This window comes from Dipodomys ordii, unplaced genomic scaffold (assembly GCF_000151885.1).
Source record: "Dipodomys ordii isolate 6190 unplaced genomic scaffold, Dord_2.0 Scaffold73, whole genome shotgun sequence".
Classification (NCBI taxonomy): domain Eukaryota; kingdom Metazoa; phylum Chordata; class Mammalia; order Rodentia; family Heteromyidae; genus Dipodomys; species Dipodomys ordii.
The window spans coordinates 5,430,524-5,454,118 of NW_012267289.1; the positions used below are offsets into that span (position 1 = coordinate 5,430,524).

At 33.8% G+C, this 23,595-nt stretch overlaps 1 protein-coding gene across 3 annotated transcripts in view; it reads left to right on the forward strand.

Annotated features, from left to right (window-relative positions):
• The window catches only part of Epha3 (EPH receptor A3), a 313,122-nt gene that overhangs the window by 93,340 nt on the left and 196,187 nt on the right, over window positions 1–23,595 (forward strand). The gene's annotated exons all lie outside the window — the stretch shown is intronic.

The window sequence follows — 23,595 nt, forward strand, 5'->3', positions numbered from 1 at the left end:
TTAAAAGAAAAATCAAGGTTTGCTGGGTACTGATGGTTCAGGCTTGTAATCTTAGCTTCTCAGGAGGCTGAGATCTGAGAATTGAGAGTTTTTCCAGCCCAGGTAGGAAAGTCTATGAGCCTCTTATCTCCAATTAACTACCAAAAAGATGGAAATGGAGCTGTCGCTCAACTGGTACAGCACTAGCCTTGAGCATGAAACCTCAGGGACAGTGCCCAGGCCTTGAGTTCAAGCCCCAGGACAAGGACACACACACACAACACACACACACACACACACACACACACACACACACACAAATCAAACATGATGCATTTATTTTGGATATGTACTGATAATATGTCTTATACTTTATGTTTGCTCCATTATTTGGCACAGAAGATTATATCTCTCCTGGGTTTTAATGTGTATTTATAATTAATATAGCAATAGAGAACTTGAATTCTGTCATCAGGTTGAGTTACATTGAAACTCAACCTGTATTTGACATAAAAATCAATTAAAATGTGTTGTTCATATAATAGCATATATGTTAGATGTAGCAAATCGCAATTCTACTCATTTTCAAGGTGATATTACGCAAGGCTTTGTTTGAAAACACTGAATTATTATCTGAATTTTAAGTGTTTAAATGTATAGCATAATGCAAGCACACAGTTCTTTCACTGAAGTTCCTAACTACAGTGGTAGTTACCTCATACAACATATGCATTCCAGAATGTGAGGCTTATAGTTTATTGAATAATTATCTTAAAACCTCAAAATGCATAAGTACCATTAGAAAGCTGTCTTCTGAGTTTGCACCATAGAGAAGCCTTAACAAAGATCTAAAAGCCATTAGTAGATCAATTTCTGATGTAGCAATGAGATATTTCCAATTATCTTTAATAATCTATATTGATATTGGGACAGTTAAAGCTCAGTAAACTGAATGGCAAAAATGTCAACGTCCTCATTTCATAGGAAAAAATACTAGTAACAATGCTTTGTATTTAATGACTATCCGTTTTAGAATAACAAATAAAACCAAACATGGATCAAGATATGATATATTCATAAATGGTCTGTTAAATGGCAACCTCTTTGTACAACAACTTAAAGAAAATAAAAAAAGAAAAAGAAAAAAATAATTAGCTTTCCATAGTGCCAGAAATCTAAACATGAAATTACATTTCTGCTGGTTTACTGTCCACTTTTTTTTGGCTTTACCTGAACATAAAATAAAAAATATTAAAAAGTATTCTTTGACCATGTATCCATTTATTTAAATATTCATTTATTGATCTTCTAAGATGTGCCAGTTTCTGTGCTGAATATAAAAATTAATGACAAATGTTATCATTGCTAAATTAATTGGGTTTATAAGTAAAAAATGCATATGTTTGTGATTAATGTTTTAGTCTCCATCTCACAGGGAATAGATTTTTCAACTTATTTGTTATACATAGCAATTTTAATAGTTGAAACTAGAAGAGAAGCTGTTATTGTTACTGGGAATAATGTATTGATATAGGACAAAATATGTTATAGAAAATTAAAATTTTCTACAGTAAGATGCTATGCATTTACTGTGCTGTTCTGCTTTAGATATTTGTTTGACTGAAGAAATAAGATAAAGGGCACATAAGGAAATGTCAACATTTATCTTTCAGTAATTGTTCAGAGGGGGAAAGTAAGAGAGTAGGAAAAGAAATATTGGCAGCTAGAAAATCATCATTAATGACATGCTAACCAAATCAGAATTAGTAAACAATCAAATAAAACACAACCACAGGAAGATAAAGAATACTTGTTACAGCAAATGGGATGAAGTAAGGTATACACATGAGCTTAAATTGATAAGGAATAATGGGTATGTTAATAAGGAATGTTAAAAATACTGGCAAGTATCTGCCAGAAGTTCCTACAATAGGACTTCTATTTAAGTAAGTTATTTCACATTTAACAAATGGGAGGGTAATATTTAATCTCTTTTAGTTTGTTATAGTTTTCACTTTAGTTTGTACAGCTTACACCTTATTAAAGTCATGTACTAGGGTCTTGAATAACTTGATGATGGTCAATGGTGGATTGAGTTGCTTTTATAGGATATCAAGAAACAAATTTTCTAAGTATTATTTTGAAAATTCAAAATTATAATAGAACTTTTAAACCTAAAGCCTCTATCAGTTTTATTCAATCAGAGATTACTAAGAGTTCACATGGTTATTTACCTGCTGTATCCTTAAATATGTCATTTACTTGGTGTCTGTGAGTAGTATTCTAAGACTATGGGGGGAAACTTTGCATTAATTCCAAGGGTACCTCATAATCACTTTTCCCCTGTTCACTCTTGGCTAATGAGTTATATTATCTCACTCTGGAAAGAAGAAATTAGACTGCTAATGGATTTTTATATAGCCAATTAATTACATTGAGGGAAATGACAAGAGGTTACTATAAATATTCCTGCTCATGCAAAATTTGTTTAGACTTTGTATACCAGATATGTAAACAATGTCACTGAAAAATCTGTTGTTTCTGTTCATTATCTCTGCATATTCATTGTAGAATGTTATATATTTTTATTCTTTTACATTAGCAGATGAATAGAAATGTGTGTTTGATGTGATATATAAAAGCAGCTATAACTTTTGATTATCATCAGAATTTTTTTTTGGAGGGGGGGTGTCCGGTCGTGGTGCTTGAACTCTGGGCCTGGGCGCTGTCCCTCAGCTCTTCAGCTCAAGGCTAGTGCTCTACCACTTGAGCCACAGTGCCACTTCCGGCTTTTTTCTTTTTGCTTATGTGGTGCTGAGGAATCGAACCCAGGGCCTCATTCATGCAAGGCAACGCTTTACCACTGAGCCACTTTCCCAGCCCCAGAAATTATATTTTTTTCACTTATGACTTACCATACCAGTTCCTACTTTCTTTATAGTCTTCTGTCAGTTCAGATGTTTTTAAAGGATGAGTTTCAGGGGCAGACTTATTTTACAATGTCTTCTTGTTTTTTCAAAAATGTTAGAGAAAACGATAAATCTCTAAGGAAAGCTTTTAGCACCTATAAATCTGTATGCAAAGCTACAAAATGTTTACATATTTTAAGGAATTTAGAATAACTTCTTGCCATTTTTTGTGATAAAAGTTCCTTGAGGGTAAAGGCCACTGTTTCCTTTTGGGAAACTTCATGCCTACAACACAGTAGATTCTTATTCAGTAGACTTTCTATTACATACTTAATAAATAATCCATTACTAGGAGATTTCTATGTCACTTATACATTTTTTGTGTATAAGTCCTGGAGAGAACCTAGGTTAGGCTGTTCAGAAAGACATAATTTTATCTCATTTGAGATGAGCACATGGAATTATTATGTCGCTTATAGTGCAACCAGTATACAATAGATTTATTTCAACTCTCATTAGAGAATTATGAAGGAAAGGAATAACATTAGTTTATATTGTAATAAGTTTTTCTATTTTGTTAATTCATGTAAATTTTCTGTGTTATAAAAAAAAAACTCAGGGCTGGGAAGGTGGCTCAGTGATAGAGTGCTTTCTTTGCGTGCATGAGGCCGTGGGTTCAATTTCTCAGTACCACATAAACAAAAAAGGACAAAAGTGGTGCTGTGGCTCAAGTGGTAGAAGGCTAACCGTGAGCTGAAGAGCTGAGGGACAGCACCCAGGACTTCAGTTCAGGCCCCGTACTGATCAAAACAAAACAAAACAAAACAAAAAACAAAAAAAATTCATATAAAACTCACATCTATAATACAAAAAGTGATTTAGCAAAATTTTGAAATTTTGAGATCTTTGAAATTCTTGTAGCTAGCAATCACAGCATTGATTCATCTTGAATGATTGCATTACATATAAACATTACATTATTTATAACTCCAATTTTCTTTCCTTGAATTATAAAAAAAGTTTTCCTTGAGTTTAAAATAATACTTCTCCTTTTCCACTTTGCTTTATAAAAATGTTTACGTCGTTGTACAAAGGGGTTTCAATTCAGCATGGCAGTTTGTGAGGACATACATCTCAATAAATGTCATCCCTTGCACCAATTCCACCATCTTTCCCAACCCTACTCTTTGCTTTTAGTAGTTGTACAGCCACGATTTTTCAAATCAGTGAGTTTTTAAATGAAAATATGCCAGTAGTATTATTGTAAATAAGTTTTCAAATGTTCAATTAAACAGATGTGTTTTGACAGTTTTGTAGTAGCTATAAAATCTGTGATTTATGCAATCTTTTTTGTTTTCTCATAAATTTATATAAATTGTTGGAACACTGAGTTGGTGTTACACTGAGTTTGCCCTCAGATTTGTTTGGATTTTATTGTTCTAGTTAGCAAAAGCTCTTGCCACTACCAAGTATTTAAGGAATGATGCTTATCAATTTTGTTTTTAAACACAAGGATTGTGCTCAAACTCCAGGGATTGCTTCATCCACAAAACAGATGGCTTTCAGAATGGCCAGTGAAGGATTGCCCATTGTATAATATCTAGTACTAGATAAGATGTTTTTGAAGATCATGATTTTAAGTCATCATCTTCATTGAAAAAGGTTACCTTCCTTCTTTTCATCACTTAAACATGATACGTTTTCTGGTTCAATAGTTTTAGTTTTTATTTTATTGTAAAGATGCTGTGCAGAGGGGTTACAGTTAGCTGAGTAAGGTAATGATTACATATTAGCTTTTCACTTAGACATCTTGACCAAAAGAAAATGTCCATAGTAGATATATTTACTTATGTCTTTATTATTCATATATTGATTCTCTTCCTTCTTTAATATAACCTTTTCATTTCTAAAGATATCTTTTTTCTTTATGTGGTAGAGACAGGGCTTGCCCTGCATGCAAAGTTCAGTTCTGATACCATAAAAGACAGACAAGAGAGAGACTTGAAATTTAGGTTCATTTAACTGCCATTCCACTCTCTCATAGTGTTATTTCTTGTTTTTGAAAGCTTTTCACTTTCTTTTTTTATTAATAAGTTTTTTTCATTGTGAAAACACTTTCTTCTAACCATGAGTCACTCTTGAGTTTTCCCATCTGGTAGTTATCCTTTCTTTTACTTTTAATTTTTTATATCATGTATCTTTTCCATTGATTTCTGTAAATGGTCTATACATTTATAAATGCATGTTTTTATATTACATATCAAGAAAAGCATACATTTTAAGAGATAAAGTTTAAAACAGACAACAAAGTGTACGAGTGAAATTTTTTTAAATGCTGTGTCCCAAGCACATTAAATCTGTATCTTTATTCGCTGCACTTATGTAGTACCATGGATTTAATAAAAAAAACATAGGATAGATGACATTGCCTTAAGAGAACTATGCACGAAAAAACAATAAGTAAAAGAAATATCCTTCATCTATTGTTCCTGATTGGAGAACTTACTGTTTCGATTTGCTTTGCTTAAGTAGGTAGGCATGTATAATTTAAAATCACCTAGATAATATCTAAGTGGAGAAATTCTAAGTTATATAAAATATGTGCCCAAAATTCTTTCATGAATGTCACATTTCTGTAGATTCTCAAATTATGCCAATATACCATCTAAACCATAATAAAAGTAAATATTTTATTTAAATAGAAAAAGAAAGTCAAAGAAAGGGAGGACATTTCATTTGTGACTTTTTTAGGTATCATAGTTTGTTTTCAGTCTGTATTAAAATCAACAGTATAATTTTAAACCCTAGATTTGCATGTTAAGATACTAAAAAGAAATGTGAATTCTTTGATCTGTATATTCTACAGACCAGATTATTTTGAGCATTTATAGACAATTTAATTGCAAAAGTATTTAGGAAATACATGACCATGGTTAAATTTAAGAGGTTGAATGGATTCATATCTAGCTATTTAAAAACCATGTAATTAACTCTTAGAGTAAGTTCAATGAAGCAATGAAGCACAATAAAAACTCAAATTCATAAACACTTCTGTAAATATTAGTTGCATATTTACAAAAATTACAATTAAATAAGGCAGAAATTTAGTAAAATGTGCAGATTTTTTTACCTTATATGGGCTAATTTAAATGATGTATTAATTCACACAAAAATAATGAGATATTTCAGTTACTTTTATTTATTTATTTTCCTCATTTTTATCCCAACCCAGCAGTGATTTTAAAGGTCAAAATTAAATAACATTTGGGGGAGAGTACTTGCTTACCACACAGACAATACAATGTATTTTCCTAAGATTGAAGTCAGTTCAGATAAAATGGCTGCCGGAAAACTGATTTTATGGAATTGAATTTCTTTCTCCTCCTGCTTCTCCTCTTCTTCCTTACACTAAATTCTTTAAAGTTTCAGATATCTTGTTTGATCCAGTGTTCAGAGACACAAACAACAGTGTCCATAATATTAGTGTGACAAAAATATGGTCTTTGGGAAACATAAATTACAGTAAATTTCTTGGGAGACCATTGAAGTATATGCACATTGTTCTCTATGGAAATCTAAAATGTGGAAAAATCATTTCAGTTAAATAAGTTATTTAAAATAAGTTATTTCCATTATTGCCTTGTCAGTTTTATTTCTAATCGAAGATTAGAACTTTGTTTTGCTGGACACACTAAACACCAAGTAAATACAAATTCACTTAAAAAGTGATTAGAATTTTCCATGACAACAACTTAAGTACAATGTCCACTGAAAATTGGAATGTTGGTTTTGAGGACAATATAAATTATAGCTCTTTGGGTATCTTAATGAATGGCAGTCAGTCAGATAGTTGAAGTACCTGCCATGGTAACTTAACATCAAACTTAGTTAAATGCTGGAGAATGTCTTGAAATTTCATTTATTTAACTTAAGCTACATTATATGAAACGTCTTTGTTTTTAATTTGCTTCCTGCCATTTTGTTAAACAATTTTTCTTATGATTTTGGCAACGAACATATGTCTTTGATTTATCAGACTTATACTTGTTTCTTCTAACTATTCAAATACTCAAATATTGTCAAAATTTAAGTATATAGGAAATGTAAGCAGTTTTTCAAAACTTATTTAACAATTCAACAGAGAGATTAACAATGTTTCTTCAACTTTTCCAACATATTTGTCTTTTATTTCTGTCCTTCATAAAGAGACTAATACAATGAAATAAATGGTGAATAAGGTATTTTCTTTTTCCTCTTGGGATATGTAAATTCTTAGATGTGAATAGTTGCACTAAGATTGCTTGTGTCGGCAGTTACACTGACTGCTTTCCACCTTCCTTTCCTGTGATTTCTCCCCTAGTTCAGTCTCTGTTTATAGTTTTGACATTCCCTTATTAGTTCCAGAGTAGAACTTATAAGAGATAATAAGGGTTTACATTACAACTCTGACAGCTGGCACTGAACTTTAATAGGGAACAATTGTAAAGAGAAGTATAAGTTTTGATATTATTTGATGAAAGTATTGTTCAAGTAAGAGCCATTTGGAAAGAATCATATGACAAGTAAAGCTCTTCTGTTGTTCCTTCTCATCTTCCAGGATGTGGACAAAACATCCTGTTGGCAGATAACTCTATAATCACTTATGGATGCCTCTCATTATAACAGAGTCTATGACAAAATAAAAAAGACAGAAACTATCCACATCACTGTTATTATTCATCTAACTCTATGAAATGTGTAATTGTCAGTTGTCCTTTAGAAATACCATTACATTTTGAATGTCCAGTCAGAGTGTTTCTCTGAGAGGAGAATCAAAGATCCCCAAGGCAAATCACTGCTAAATCACCCATAACCTCCATAGAAAGATTATTTTATTACAGACTATTGCAAGAAAAAAACAAAATACCAGTAACTGAAGAATAAGAATAGCTTTAACTATTGAGAGATCTTGAGTGCAAAATATTGTTGAATGGTATATACACTGATCAGTTGCAATGCCATAAAAGGTTAACAGCAAATGCTGTGATTGAAAACAGTTGTGTGTTTTTATATGAAGACGTATTTTCAGCAAAGAAAGACATGTTCTGATATGAGGGAATATAATTCTGGAATTAATGTGTAAGCAATGTGTAAAGTTTTGAGAAACCCAGAATCAAATTTTAATATAGATAGTGATTTGAAAGGAACATTTTCCTTCTCTGGGATTTACTGAAAAAGAGAGTCTGTATCTACAATATTTAGATCTAGTTACTACTTATCTTAAGCTACTTTACTGAAGATAGTTCAATCTATCAATCATGATATGTGAATGTGTTGTAGCATGTCAAATTGGTGAATTGTAATGGGTTATTGTAAGGAACTGGAAGAAGCTGCTCTTGAGCAGCTTGAATGCTAAAGGGGCTATGGACTTAATTCACTCTATGGGGATCAATCATACTGTTTAATAATATAAAACAGTGTCCTTGGTACTGGTAGCTCAAGCCTGTAATCCTAGATACTCAGTAGGCTGAGGTCTAAAGATTGTGGTTCAAACTAGCCCTAGCAGAAAAGTCTATATCACTCTTGTCTCCAATTAACCAGCAAAAAGCTGAAGAGAGACACGTGACTTAAACAAAATAACCAACCAAACAAAAACAAAACAAACAAAACAAACAAATAAACAGGAGTGTGAGGTCCTGAATTCAAACCCCAGTACTGCCACAAAAGAAAAAACAAGAAAAAAAGGAAAAAGTGTGCCAAGCATACAAGAAGAAGGTTGTTTAGAGAATCAGGAAGATGTGCTGCTAAGCTAAGAAAAGTTTCAATTTTTAGAGTTAAACATTCATATACTCAATTCTCTTCAAGTAAAAAGGTATGAGTGAGTCCTATGCTGTGTATCTACTAGAAAAGTGTCATTGAGCAAAACAAAAATCTCAAAAAATTCTTGATAGCAAAGGACTCTTAAGAGTTTAGGAGAAATATCCTGAAACAAAATATGGATACATATGCTTTTAGTGAATCAAGCAAGGATTTGTTGTTCTGTACTAATGTTATCAAATCAAGTGATTTTTGTCTCAAAGGGATATTGAGGAATATCTTATGGCAGCTCTGATAATCACTTTTGAAGGAGGAGGTGGCTACTAATATTTGATGTTCAGGAGGCAGAGATGCTGCTACATTAGTGCAGATGATAGAATCCAACACAAAGAATTGTCCAGGCAAACTTATAAATAGAGTCAAGGTGGAAACACTTCTATTTTCACCTAGTCTAATATATTTACATTTTCAAAAATGGTAATTAAGGGCAAGCAATCAAATTACATATAAACAGAGCCTAAATAAAACCAAGGCTCGTGTATTATGAGGACACCAAGTTTTGTTCGTTCTAGATTTCCTTAGAAATTTATGTGACTTCTGAAGTGCTATGAACATTTGAAGGTGATACCTAATAAGAAAAATGAAGAATGATATCTAAACCAAAAATTAAAAATACTTTATCTAGGAAAAATAATAAAAATTCAAGAATGGCCACATGTCAATGGATGTTAGAAAACACTGGCAAAAAATTTATTGGCAAAGACCTACAGAAAACATTTATGAACCCTGATTATTTAGTAGTTGATTTGAACATGTGAAATAGGAAAAGAGATACAAGGAGAAAGCATTTGGAGATAGAGGATTTTCCTTACTCAAAAAGTTTAAATCACAATTGTAAAGTTACTTTCTAGTTGGGATATTCTGATGGGCTTACATGAAAATCAAATCTGATATTTAATTTCATTTTTACTATGATATGAGAGCTTTGCTTTTTTTCTTTTCCAGAACTGAAAGCCAAACTCAGGGCCTTCCACTTGCCAGGGATGTGTTCTTCCACTGAGATAAATCCCCCACCCCCTGATACGATAATACAAACATGGTAGGCATATGGCAGTGCATCATGGGATTTATTTTATGAGTAACCTTTGTTCAGAGTTTCCATATTCTAGTTTAGAAGTAGCCCATTGGAAATTAGAAGAACAATACTTCCCTATTAGCTGTTTCTCTTTTTTTTAAAGTAACCATTTTATTCCTTTGGCATGAAACTATGCCGAACATTTCATTTGCTTCCCCCAGGTACAGAGTATCATGCCTCCATATCACAGAAGTGAAATGTAGAGGTTAGAAGAAATTAAACCATTGTGGAAAGTTGTAGTTGATAAATGAAGAAACTAGAAATTAAAATGCTAACCATTCTATAGTCTCTACCCATGCCAGTAGAAGTTAGCACACTGATACCTTGTTGCCTGTTTAGAAGTATTCTGTAAAGGTCAGAGCTGTATTAATGCCAAGATGCTTCTAGAATGAGTCTCAACACTCTTCATCATATCTTTTGACACCTTTAATGGAGGTTTATCAATGGCTCCCATGCCAAGAGTGGTTGTGAGCCTTGGACAACTGGCTTGTTTGTAATTCTGAGTGCCTTGATTAATTGAACTGTCATGGTATCAGCATTTTTCTTTAAAAATAGCATAGAATTAATGTGTTTGTACATGAGACAGGCATATGTAGACACACCCTTAAAATGTATTATTAAGACACGGAAATTTTTATACTTTTATTTATTTGGTCATTTTGCTCTACTTTTCACTTTTAAAATATAATTTATAATAATTTATTCCATCTTGAATTATGAGAATCTTGTCTGAAATATGAAATCATAAATATATTTCAATTCCCAGTTATAAGTTGCCTAATAGGCATCTAATGATTAATATAATGTACCATTTGTTCCAACAAAATCTTTTAACATAATTATTAGCTGTGTTTTATAAGAGCAAGTCTAAAGGGATTTATTCATTTTTCATGTCCACAGTATCAACAGAAATTCAGGTTTGTGACTAAAAAATAATAAATTTAGTAATTAAGTAATAATAATAAGCTAATATGTTTTATTTTGTAATGGTTTTTCAAGTCACCATAGTGTGAAAATTTGCAACATATTAATGTTGGTTATTGAAGGAAGCCAAAACTTCAAATTCATTAACATTTTACCTCTTCCTCACTAAAAAATTAGGCAAGACTACAACACAAAAAGATTTTCACAGGGTATCTCTGGCCTTTAGTTTGGGGCATGTGGAATAGAGTAACGCCTCTAATTACCTCTGCTTCTATTTCCATTGCCCCTGCTGTTGCCAAGGACATGATTGATAGGAGATGATGGTGAGTGGAGAACCAGGGCTCAGAAAGACACTCATTCTGCCCAATGTGTATGCCTGCACAATATGCCTCATTATGAGCTTGACAGATTCCAAGTGGCAGATTGGGAATGAGTTTTGGAGATGCTGACATATCTGTTCCACTCACTGGTTAAAAAAGCTCATAAGTACTACTATATAAGAGTATACACATGCATAAAGATATAGATGAATATATATAAATGTTTGTGAATATATACAGATGTAAAACATACATCTACTATATATATGTATGGCTGTATATGTACATCTGTGACATATTATATTTATATGTACCCATATGCAATTATAGAGTTAGCTCTATGTACTTAGTTTATATACATATTTAGTGATTAACTATTCCCTTATTAATGGACTTTAACCTCGTAAGATATTCAGAAGTGTTTTCAAGCCCCACAACTGACAAAAAAAGAAGAGTTATTATTGTAATAAAATATGTGACAGCTTCAATGGCATTGTGAGGCTGTAAATATCCTAAAAGTTATTTGTATTGCTTTTAGACAGAGGGAGCAAACAAGAGTTTTCTAAGTATAGTATGAATAACTGTCAAAACTTGGAGGAATACCTTATACTATTTATAGTTTGCTTAGTAAATCAATATGGCCTAAAATATCCACATTGCCTACAGAGAGGTGGTTTATGAGAATCATGTTGGTGTCATAGATCAGAGACCCTTTGCTCCTATCAGAAGTCTCTTAGCCTTAACTCTCCAAGAATCTAAAGACTTGTAATGATTACTTCAATATTAGAGTGAAACTTTTTTAATTGGTGATATTCAAAAAGATGAGTAATTCCCAAGCACTTTTCTTGCTTATGGTTATGTTTTCATTTCAAGAAGTACACTGTTCCATATCCAAATGTGTGTAGAGGCCATGGGTGGGATAATGGGATTCAATCAGTGTTGGAGGCAGAGCCACAGGCAGAAGAAGCTGAAAGTGAAAGCCGACCATCCTTCCTGAGGCTGATGGTTGCTGTCATTAGTAATGAAAAGGAACGGAGGAAATACATTAGATTGTTCTTTATACAGCACAGTAGGTAAAGCTGATGAAGGCTTGAAAACTCAATGAGCTGCCATAAAGTAATTTAAACATTGTTCACATTGGCAAGTAGCCAATCTCTCACGGCAAACTCTAGACAAGGGTTACGATTTCAGCGGAACTGTCAGCTCTATGGATAGAGGAGAGTTTCTTTGCATTCTTAAGAGTTATAAGCCTGGGACTTACCCAGCAAGCCTGATGGAATTAAACTTGTGTTGCATGAATTCCCTCGAAAGAGTCTTGTAATCCCTTAGCATAAAGTCATGATGCGTCTTGACTTCCTAATTTGTATTTTGTTTATATCATTTTATTACAAATGCTTATATCTGTGAACAAATGCATTTCCAAACTGCCTTGCAATAGATTATTTTGTAAGTAGAAGACTTCCCCAACAGCTATTAAATATAGTTTTAAAATATGGTTAGTAAATATGGTCTTCAATATGTACAGTAACTTTAAGTGAGAAAACAACAGGTTTTGCTATGATTGTTATCGTTCTAATATAAGTGACTGGATTTTCTGCTCCTTTTATAAATGCTGTTGAAACATGACAAAATCTGTAAACATTTGGTGTATCTTTTAAATGACTATTGATGGCCCCTGTATTTACAAATATTTTTGTTCTCTTCTTGGCTTAAGTATCCTATTGATATCTAGGAGAAACATGGAAGCTACTTCAGTGGACTCAGAAGCTCTAAGACATTTGTTATTCTAGGTATATAAAGCATCTTTCTTTCCTACACAAATCATTTCCCATTAATTTAAAAATCAGGCTTCATAAAAATAATAGTTATAATTCACATGTTGAGCTCACTAATCATTCCTGATAACTGCAAATTTTAAAATGAAAACTTTTAGGGAAGATTTACTTGAATAACTAGGTAAATAAAAAAAGATTGAATTCTGATGAATTAGGTAACATCTGGTTTACTCTACAATATCGCATTTTCAAATATTTTTGTAATATTTTTCTCTTTGTTTTTTGCCTAAGAAGACTAACAGAAAGGAAGTAACACTAATGTAATTGCCTTTATTTCTGAAGAGTAAAAAGTGCCAGAAGAAGCCATTAATTCATATTAAAAATCAAAGAAAGGTTGGACAAATGAAATTGCATGAAGCTGCAGAGCTTCTACATGGAAAGGACATAGCTAGCAAGATCAAAAGAAAGCCCATAGATTGGGAGCAGGTCTTACTTAGCCATACAATGGATAAGGTTCTCATATCGAAAGTGTACCTAGAACTCAAAACATTAAATTCTTCAACAACAAATCCTCAAAGAAACAACTGCCCAATAAATAAGTAGGCTAAAGACTTAAAGAGAAACTTCTCTGAAGAAGAAAGAAGGATTGCCAATAGACACATGAAGAAATGCTCCTCCTGTCTAGCCATAAAATAAATGCAAATCAAAGCAACACTGAGATTCCACCTCACCTCAGTTAGAATGGCTATAATCAAGAACTCTAAAAACAACAGATGCTGGAGGGGATGTGGACATGGCTGGTGGGAATATTTACTTGTTCAACCACTTTGGAAAGCAGTGTGGAAGTTCCTCAAAAGACTCCACATAGAGCTCCCCTATGATCCATCAATCCCACTTTTGGGCATTTACCCAAATAACCACAAACAAGACCTTAGTAAAGCTACCAGCACAACTATGTTTATTGAAGGATTATTTACCATAGCTAAGATATGGAACTAACCCAGATGCCCCTCAATAGATGAATGGATCAAGAAAATGTGATACACACACACACACACACACACACACACACACACACAATGGAATGCTATGCCTACATCATAAAGAATGACATAACCCCATTTTTTAGGAAATAGAAAGACTTGGAAAAAATTATATTAAGTGAAGTAAGCCAGGCCCAAAGAAACATAGATTCCATGATTTCCCTTATTTGCAATAACTAGTATAAGTCTGAGTCAAGTAGAAAAGGTCAAAAGCTATGTACATATGACCAGACAAGATGAAGTTAAACGAAATGAATCCCCAAATAGGGACACAAGTGGTTTTTTTTTCTTTCTTGCTATTGTTTCTAATGTATTTATAAGTTAGCATGTGATTTTTTTTTTATGTCTCTCCCCCACGGTATAACCACTGTTTTCATTGTATTTGATGTCGGTATAATTGGGGAAGGGAAGGGAAAAACAAATGTTTAAATAGGGATACAGGTTGACCCACTGTAACATTGAGATTTATAAGACACTATGTTGAAAACTGAACTGTACAATTTAGGCGGGGAGGGGGAGTGTAGTTGTGGAGGTGGGAGGGAAAGGATGGTAGGGGAAAAATAGAGAAGGAGCCAGCAATGCTTTATAAGAAATGTACCCATTACCTTGATCATGTAACTGTAACCCTTCTGTACAGTATTTTCATAATAAAAAACTTATTACAAAATATAGACAAAAATTGTTTAAATAGGGATACAGGAGGACCCATTGCAACAATGAGATGTACAAATCGGTGGGGGGGGTGGGAGAGGGGATGGGAAGAGATGGGAAGGGGAAACAAAGGAGGAGGCTACAATGCTTGATAAGAAACGTACTCATTAGGCTGGGAAGGTGGCTCAGTGTTAGAGCACTTGCTTTGCACGCATGAGGCCCTGGGTTCCGTTCCTCAGCACCACATAAGCAGAAAAAAAAAAGCTGTAAGTGGAGCTGTGGCTCAAATGGTAGAGTGCTAGCCTTGAGCTGAAGAGCTGAGGGACAGCACGTAGGCCCAGGGTTCAGGCCCACGTTCAGGACCCCCCCAAAAAAAATGTACTCATTATCTTGCCCATGTAATTGTAACCCCTCTGTACAGTATTTTCACAATAAAAAAATACAAAAGAGATAAGATTCCTAAATACTGTTTTCTAAAAATGATTCAAAATTTAGAATGGGTAATGTCTGCTTAATATCTCATACTCAGTTTAAAAAGACTATGATTTATGAGAATACTTTCAGGATTTGAAGAAAATATAATAAGTTTAAAAGGCAATGACTTACATATTTTCTTAATACTATGGAAGAAGCAGACTTGGAAAGTATTAAATTAGCTACAATTGAAATTATCCTGCCTGGGATGTCTATTCTAGGATGCAAAGACCTGAAGAATCATCACCTTGCAGTCATATTTTACTTGCTATAATTTGTTCACTGCATTCACAAGCATAATTTCCTGTGGCTCCTTTAATGATTATAAGGAACATGCTCTCATCTAGTAGGCTTTTTGTTTGAGGAAGTCAGTGGAAATACTCTAAGAATGTCTGAGGAAGCTTTCCCTCTCCAAGTCTTTGGTCTGTTGAAAGCAGTTTTCTAATTAAATTTGATAGAAGTATTGCATTTCTACCAAGTGAGCAATTTTAAACATCTAAATCATGTACTTCTTTTTATTTTTTTTGATTGATCATCAGCATTCCAGCTCAAGGAGAGCGATCTACCACTTAAGCCACAGTGCCACTTCCAGTGTTCTGAGGTTCTGAGTGGTTTATTGGAGATAAGAATCTCGGACTTTCCTGCCTTTCCTGGCCTTGAACCGTGATCTTCAGATCTCAGCCTCCTGAGTAGCTAGGATTACAGGTGCGAGCCACAGGCACCTAGCTCACATATGTATTTCTAAATTTCATTCAAAGTTATAGTATTTTTAAGATGACTGCTGCTTTAAAATTATGTCATAAATATCTAATAGATTTTCTAAGAAAGTTTCAGGGGTTTTCCAATGGTGCAGGCAACACCATTCTATCTGTCAGGTGAATAGATGTATAAACTCATGTAGACAAAAGATTCCTCTTCATTCTTATAGCAGCACCAAGGCTCTGATCTGCATCTACTCTAATTCACACACCTAATAACTTGTTTTCAAAGCATATAGAAGATAAAAATCTGACTGTTAAAAGGGGAAGTTTATTATTAGTATTTTAAGCATTGTGATTGACCACTTGGAATTAGAATGAGGGCCCAAGTGGCTATGATAGTAAACACATATGCTCAAATCCACAGGCCGGAGCCACAGGAGGTACTACAATTGTCTATGCCTGAGTAAAACCAGATTGCATCGAAAGATAGCAAAGTATATGGAGCAGTTAAGATGTCCATCCCTGTGCACTAAGGATTTCAAGAAGTGTGTTACTTGTCTTTACGCTGTTTTTTGAAGCCATTGCATAATATTTTATTGTGTTTTCTTCATAGAAAAATGAATAGGTTTATTTCTCTGCTCAGTATAAATTATCTGAGCCAGAAGACTGAATTCATTATGGTCCTAATCCTTGTCTTAGTCACTGGGCAACGATGGAGAAATTACTTGCCCATTTTGAGTTCTAGTTTTCTAACGCACAAATTTAATATAACTATGGAAAACCAGTTTTTGTAGCTTTGTTGTAAGGGTGGGGTGAGATGTCAGTGAGGAATTCAATGCATATTCTGCCTCATGGCAATCACTTAATAAATACTGACATTTTCCCTATTTTTTTCAGAAATCCTCAGATTCGAGTGTTTACTATACCACAAGACCATATTTAAATAAAATTTAACCCAATGGTACACAATTTGTCTTATAATATACAATACTTCTTTACTCTAAATTGAGAAATTATCAATTCTAAAACATATTTACAACTTCAATTGATCCAGGATCGGGTAGCTTTCCAAAATCACATAACTTTCTAAGTTCAATAATTGGTTTTGATGGTCTGTCTAACATGGTTCAGGGTTGTTTCTCTTAAAATAAGGTAAGTCATACCATTCTTAATTCTTTATAAATTTAGAATGACCTTGCTGTGATGGTGTTCTTCTTAAATCATGTAAAGAACCTATTCTTCAATACCAGATAATTAACTCTTCTCAAGTGTCATTAAATTTGAAACTTAAGCATGATTACTGAGACTAAATCACACATAAGGCCTTCATGTGCATTTTATAAGATTGTAGGAATAAAGAAAGTAGGAACATGTATAGTGAAGCAAATGTGCACAGGAAGGAGAACAGAGTAATGGGGATAATAAGGCAGAGAAAGAGAGACAGGCAGACAGAGACAGGGGCAGACAGACAGACAGACAGACACACACACACAGAACATACACATGTTCTCTCACACACACATAGAACATACAGATGTTCTGTAATAAACTTGTCTAAAACTAGCCAAAGAGTAAATTCAGAGAAGACCTGGTACTCAGTCCAGGTCAATTTATGTGTTTGTCAAATATGTAACTGATATTCTAAAAATCATATGTGCTCATATTTCCACTGCTTTCAAATATTTTTTCCAAGGTTTTTTACTTCTAACCCTTTTATTTCCAAATCATTATTCTGACATTAGGAAACGCATTGTGGATAATAAAAGTGAATTCTTCAAATTGCTGTTGAAAAAATAAAAAATAGATTATTTCTTGGAAATTCTAAACATTGAATTCACTCAGACTTCAAAGCATTTCAACCCCAGTGATCATTCTAGATCTCTCCTCATTTATCACTCACAATTTATTCCTTGTATGTTTCTTTAGTAAATATAAAATTGCTATAAGAAATTACCTACCCCTGAAGCTTGAATATTTAAGTCAATGTTTGGTACATTAAGGAAAACATTTTTAAATAAGTTTTTTATTGTGAAAATACTGTACAGAGGGGTTACAATCACATGAACAAGGTAATGAGTGCATTTCTTATCAAGCATTGTTCCCTCCTCCTTTGTTTTTCCCCTACCATCCATGCCCTCCCATCTCTGCAACTACATTCCCCCCTCCTACCCCCCACACCCTATTCCCACCTAAATTGTAAACATAGATCCCATGGTTTCTATTATTTGCAATAACTAGTATATGTCTGGGACAAGCAGAAAAGCTCAAAATCTATGTACATATGACCAGATACGATTATGTAAAGCGAAATCAACCCCAAGATAGGGACATAAGTGGATTTTTTCTTTCTTGCTGTTGTTTCTAATGTATTTATAAGGTACCATGTGATTTTTTTGTTGCTTTGTATGTCCCTCCCCCACGGTATAACCACTGTTTTCACTGTATTTGATGTTGGTATAATTTGGGTAGCAGAAGGAAAAAAACAAATTGTTTAAATAGGGATATTGGTTGACCTATTGTAACAATGAGATGTACAAGACGTTATGTCGAAGAAAGGAAAACATTTGTGTGTCATTAAATAGTTGTTAATCCTAGAAGTTGGAACAAAGGCTCAGGTGGCCTCCACCCTCTCAAGAATGATGTGACTCTTCCTATTTGCAGACATGCACCTACTGGAGGAGAAATTGATTTACTAATGGGTTTAAGAGATTGAATATTATCATTAATTTCTTTATTTAAACACCTCATGGAAATTTATTCTAGTAATTCAGAGTAAGGATATCCCAGAACACAAGGGCTATTATTTTGGTCAGTTTATTTTTAATGTCCCGTATCCAAGAATGACTAACTCTTATTTAAGCTGGAAAGGCTAAATGACTTAAGCTTTCAAAAATTTATTTAGCAAATTTCACATTTACTCTCAGCACTGAGGTTCCTTTCTCAAAGTACCTACATGCTTGGATTTCAAACACAGTGAATTTATAGTTAATTATAGTCTGTTCTGCATAACACAGCCACTTTGTTGGTAGTTCAATATTATGTTTGGCATGTGTGATAATATTGTAAAGTTGATTTGCTATAACTTTGATTTGGGTATTCCAAATCAGAAATGACTACTCTATTAGACACTGAGCCCCCAGAAAAAATGCCTCTTGAGATTCATTTAAATTATATAAATCAAAGAAATTTCTACTAAGGAGTATTTTCATTTGTTGGTTAATATTCATGGCCAGAGTATTCATGTGTACATACCGTTGGCAACGTACATTTACACAAAATTAGAAAAAAAGTCAATATTAAAGTTGAAGATAACACATATAAATGTGCTTGAATTAAATTCTGGAAAACAAGAATGAGAAAGCCTGCCAAGACAGTGAAGGAAGATTTACTTTCCGATTTTTGCTTCCAGTCTAATATAAGCACATTTCTTCATAGGCAGTGGTCTTTCCATTCAACATTTTAGGAAATAAATTTTGAGAAGCATAATAAACATGTTATGTTTATTTAAATAGAATTATATACAGAGAATGATTTGAAACACTCTCATAAGACGACACAGGCAAGATAAATCTTACATAAGATCATGAGTTTATTACATTTCTATAGACATATTGATGGACTATTAAGCTCAAGAATTACAAAAATATTACAAAAGAATACTAGCATTATAAAAGACACTATACTTTTGAAAAGTGATGAATTTTCCTAAGAGATTTAAAATCCAGAAGCTGAATTTATTTCTCCATTAAAGTAGTTTAAGGGAAATATAGATTAGTAGAGAGGCAGGAAAAACAAAGAAAGAGCACAAAATATATGATCAAGGAAGTTCCTGATCATTTATTTTGCCTCACTATATAGTATTAAATCCTTATGGTATTTTGATTCCACATGGTGAATCTTTTTTATTTATTTATTTATTGTTGGTTGTGGGGCTTGAACTCTGGGCCTGAGTGCTGTCCCTCAGCTCTTCAGCTCAAGGCTAGTGCTCTACTGCTTGAGCTACAGCGCCACTTCTGTTTTTCTGGTTGTTTATTGGAGATAAGAGTTTCACAGACTTTCCTGCTCAGGCTGGCTTTGAACCACGATCCTCAGATCTCAGCCTCCTGAATTCCTAGAATTATAGGCTTGAGCCACAGGTGGCCGGCTTTTTATTTCATAATATTTTATTTTATTGTGAAAGTGATGAATAGAGGAGTTACAGTTACATAAGCAAGGTAATATGTACATATATGGTGATCTTTTTTAAACAAACAGTATAGCTATATTTTAAAATGTAAATATTTTAAATATGCTAGAAATTACATCATTCATTGTGAGGAAACCTTTGAAATGTTATAGTATATGAGTTGACATTTACATATTTTAAACATTTATTTCAGAGTATTTGTGAGTAATAAAAGTTTTACATTTTTGCATTTAGACAAACCACTTTATGTTACCAATGGAAAGAGAAAGGTTTAGAGCAGTCAAGTAAATTAATCAAAGTTAGTTCATACCAGGTCTTCATTAGAAGGATGGTCCATATAGACTTGAAAAGAAACATAAGTGGACATAATATTTATACTCAAATTTTCCTGTGTGAAAATGAGTGTTTGAAGCAATAGAAAGTTTTTAAGGTAGGAGTTTTGCCTAAATTTATCACCTTTGTTAATTGATGATAGCAGATTTTCATTTGCCAGACCACTATCACTTTTGTGTACTGCCATATAAGAGAATATTAGCAAAGGCAGCTAACAAAGGTAGCTCAAATGACACATTTTTGAGTTTCTTCATGTATTGCATTTGAGATTCACTGTTGAAAGTTTTTAAGTAGAGTGAAAATGGAAAGTATATAGAGCTACTATAAAACTTTTAGGTAAAGTCTGGTGCCAGTGGTTTATACCTATAATCCTAACTATTCAGGAAGCTGAGATCTGAGGATAGTAGTTTAAAGCCAGCCTTGTCAGGAAAAGCCCTTGTGACTCTTATGTCCAAAAAAGCCAAAAGAGGAGCTGGGGCTCAAGTGGCAGAGTACTAGCTTTGAGCAAAATGCTCAGAAACAACACTAGGCCCTGATTTTAAGCCCCAAAATTAGCACAATGAGCAAACAACAACAACCAAACCCTCCAAAAAATAAAAACAAAAACTTACAGATAAGATGTAAGTCACATGGTTGAGTCATAAAGCCAAATTATTCTTTCTATAACATTAGGATTATTCTAAATAAAAACAATAGATTGAGATACTTTTTTTCCTTTAACATTATAGCACAGTGGTTCTCAAAAGTTAATGTGCATGTTAAATGCAATACCTACTTCTACCTTCCGGGTGATTATTTTCATTTTCCTTTTTCTTTCTTTAACTCCATGCATAAGAAACAAGTTATTTTATATTCTAGCTTATTTCACTTAGCATGATGATCTCCACTCTTCATTTTCCTGTGGATAACATAATTTCATTGCTCTTATGGCTGAATAGTACTCTTCACTTCATTGATCCATTCATCTGTTGGTAGGTGCCTATATTGATTCCATAGGTTGGCTATTGTAAATAGTGCTGCAATTGTGGAGTTGGGAGGGAAGGGATGGTAGAAGAAAAACAAAGGAGGAGGCAACAATGCTTGATAAGAGATGTACTCATTACCTTGCTCATGTAACTGCAACCCCCTCTGTACAGTATTTTCACAATAAAAAATTATTAAAAAAAAGAATAGGTGAGTTGGTATCTATTATATGCTGAGTTGTATTAGTTTAGCTATAATCTCAATAATGGTATGGCATGATTGAATAAAAGTTCTATTTTTGTTTCCTATCTAAAAATGGTGAAGTTCAGATTTTAATAGAATATAATTACTTATCCCACAATGGGATACATATATATGGGATATATGCATATATATTGTGTGTATATACATATACATATTACATATATTATATATATTACATGGTAGAATGGTTATGGTGTATGTGACAAGCTGGCTTCAATCACCAGCATGAGAAAGAATTTTAAAAAGGTAAATTGAATTAAGAAATATAGTGATACCCAAGACTGGAATTTCAGAGAATATCTTCTTTATCCTGGGTTTATTGTTCTTAGTCTGCATTTGAACACAAATTTATAGAAAATGGGAACTACTGAAAAAAGAAAATAGAAAGCCTTATTTTTTGACATGAATGTTTCATGAATCAATGCAATGATAGTGTTGTCAAAAAAGCTGCATACTTCCGCAGAGCTCTTCATTGTTTCCCCAATTTTCTGTCTCTGGCAGTGAAGGAACATGTGTAAATGAGGATGCCTGCTCATTTTGCCCAGTTGTTAAGGCTGGAACAGCAGGTCTGGCCTTTGCATCTGAGACCATTCATAAGATCAAAGCTTTTAAAAATGTCTTCATTGTTATTGTTGTTGAAATGACTTTCTGCTTCATCCTCTCCTGCTGAGCTAGACCCTAAGAACTTTGCTCTGGCTGCTGTTGTTTTCTCATGTGAAGAATAAATTGAAAGTAAAACTTCTTAACTGTTAGCCATTGGTCCATCATAGTTTATCACTGAGGACTAGAGGGTACTGCGACCCCTCTCAAGAAAGCAGTGTAGGACAAAACAGATACATGAATGTACTCTGAAGTGTGCACAAAATTAATGGGAGTATCATTTCTGTTGTTTTTATTTTTGTAGACATTTAGTTACATTTTCCATCAAGCAAAGGAGATATTAAGGTTGTTTTAGAAGGCTCAGGGTTCAAACGTAGCCCAGGTGTTGGTAGCTCGTAACTGTAAGACTGTAACCCTTGTTACTCAAGTGGCTGAGAGCTAAAGATGAAAGTTCAGTCAACCGAGGCAGGAAGTTAAGACTGCTGACTACCAAATACCTACCATAAAACTGGAAATGGAGCTGCGTGCGGCTGCAGCTCTAGTGCATGGATGTGGAGTGCTAGCCTTGAGCAGCATTTCTCAAGGACAGCACTCAAGCCCTGAGTTCAAATTCCACAATCAGTAACACACGTGCGAGCGCACACACACACACACACACAATATGGATGTGTCACTAAAATAACAGATCAGGTTCCTTCTTTTCAATATAAATACATATAAGCAAAATGATGCCTTATAAAAAGAAAATAAAACGAAGCCGAGCACCGGTGGCTCATGCCTGTAATCCTAGCTACTCAGGAGGCTGAGATCTGAGGATCGCAGTTCAAAGCCAGCCTAAGTTAGAAAAGTCTGTGAGACTCTTATCTCCATTAAACCACTCAGAAAACAGGAAGTGGCACTATGGCTCAAGTGGTAGAGCACTAGCCTGCGTTAAAGAGCTGAGGGACAGTGTTGAGGTCCAGAGTTCAAGACTCACAACCAACCAAAAAAAAAAAGAAGTAGAAGAAGAAAAGGAAACAAACCAATATACTGAGTGCTTGTAATTCTATGGTCTTGTTTGTCCCCCAAGATGGTGAATTATTTGTTAAAAATATGAACACATAAAATAAGTTGAAAATGGGCTGGGAAGGTGGCTCAGTGGTAGAGCGCTTGCCTTGCATGCCTGAGGCCCTGGGTTCAATTCCTCAGCACCACATAAGCAAAAAGAAAAAAAAAGCCGAAAGTGGCAGTGTGGCTCAAGTGGTAAAGCGCAAGCCTTGAGCTGAAGAGCTGAGGAACAGTGCCCAGGCCCAGAGTTCAGGGCCCACGACCAGACCCAAAAACAAACAAACAAAAAAGTTGAAAATTTGTGTCTAGATTTCAATGTATTTTTAATTTTAAAGCATTGTTAGTAAAAGTATAAATTAAAAAAAAAGATTAAAAGGCCTCATTAGAGACATCACTTTGTACTTTTACAGGTATATTCATGTGGAGAAACTTTAATATGTGAAACCTTCATAGTTCTATAATGATGAATTGCCTGCCCTTTTTAAAATGTGATAA